Source organism: Podarcis bocagei (assembly GCF_964188305.1).
Source record: "Podarcis bocagei genome assembly, chromosome: 6".
NCBI classification, from domain to species: domain Eukaryota; kingdom Metazoa; phylum Chordata; class Lepidosauria; order Squamata; family Lacertidae; genus Podarcis; species Podarcis bocagei.
Genome location: NC_138130.1, coordinates 55,849,081 through 55,850,443, shown reverse-complemented (window position 1 = coordinate 55,850,443; position 1,363 = coordinate 55,849,081). Strand labels below are relative to the sequence as shown.

The following is a 1,363-nucleotide window of genomic DNA, read 5'->3' as shown; positions in this document are numbered from 1 at the left end:
TTGCCTAAAGTGCCCCACAAATGAAGCCAGGGTCCTCTAGCAGGTTCAGAATATAACTGAAAGCACTTGTAAAAAGCACTGAATCCTAAAGAACCGATGGCACTGTGTTTTTAATATAACTTGGAAAATTAGGCTACATTAAACAAACAAAAAAGTTTCTTGCATGTCACATTAAAATGCTGAAGAACCATATTCACCTTGATCCATAGAACTTCAGGAGCAGCAGAGAGCGGTGTTCATATTGCTACCCATGTGGAGACAATGCCTAATGCAGAAGCCAGCCAATACATAGGGTAGCAATATATAGTTATGGTGTGTCAAATCCCACACACTTCTGCACATCCAAATAGCAGATCCATGCATGGAAATCTTTTTGCACAACTGAGTTGTGTTTATTGGATCTGGGTGGCTCTGCCCTCACTGGTGTATATATAGGTTGAAAGAATTCTGCTGTTGTCCAAAGCAAGCTCAACATGCAACACTGAAATAATCAGACATAAGAATGTACACTTAGAGGCATCATCCTGATATGTTCAGGTTTGTTCAGTCTGCGACTGGATGGCGATGAATCTCGGTATCTTCCAGGCTTCTCTGCAGAGGCACAAAAGCTGCAAAATATGGCTCCTCCGCTGATTAGACATGCTGAGGTGATCCAGCCTAAATAGAGTGCAGGTCCCAGTTCACGTTTCTGGCCAAACTGGATTACTGGATTGTGGAAGTCCTCGATGATGTTTTTGGCAGTCCAGGAAACAGGAATCAGCACAATGACCCCAGTCAGAAGGAAAACTGCTCCAGCTGCCAACAAAATCTTGTTCTTCATCTGCTCATTACTGCCAGGACATTGGATGCACTTTGTGCCAGCAATGGCAATCAGAACGGCAATAACTGACAGGGCACATGCTGTGCACATTAGTCCTCTGGATGCTTCCAAGGCAGGTGGAAGGGCCAACAAGGATCCGTAGAATTTGCACTGATGCTTCTTGAAATGATTGACGCACACCATCCATAGACCCTCCCAAATGGTCTCAAAGACTATGATGTTACTTTCTGTGAAGGCAGATACTTTCCACTGAGGCATCAGAGTGACGGTTAATGTTCCAACCATGCCAATGCCCCCAAGCAGCAGGGCCACAGTTTGCAATGCACAGCAAGCCATGGGGCTTCTCAGAAAGTGATGCCCAAGCAAAAATAATTCAGGGATACTTTTCTAAAGAAGATCTTGCATTTCTCCCCAAAACATACGAATCTTCCCCATAGTTTCTTCATGTGGCAGATGAATTTAAGATGGACTATGCCTGTAATCCTGAAGAAAAAGGAGGAAGAAATCCACTTCTGCCTAACCTGAAGGAGCTTCTATATATTT

At 43.9% G+C, this 1,363-nt stretch overlaps 1 pseudogene across 1 annotated transcript; it reads right to left on the bottom strand.

The window, feature by feature from the left end:
- Positions 1–490: 490 nt before the first annotated feature.
- Positions 491–1,156, bottom strand: LOC308588567 (claudin-8 pseudogene; annotated as a pseudogene). The gene has a single exon. The product of its transcript is annotated as a claudin-8 pseudogene (transcript).
- Between the last annotated feature and the right edge of the window lie 207 nt (positions 1,157–1,363).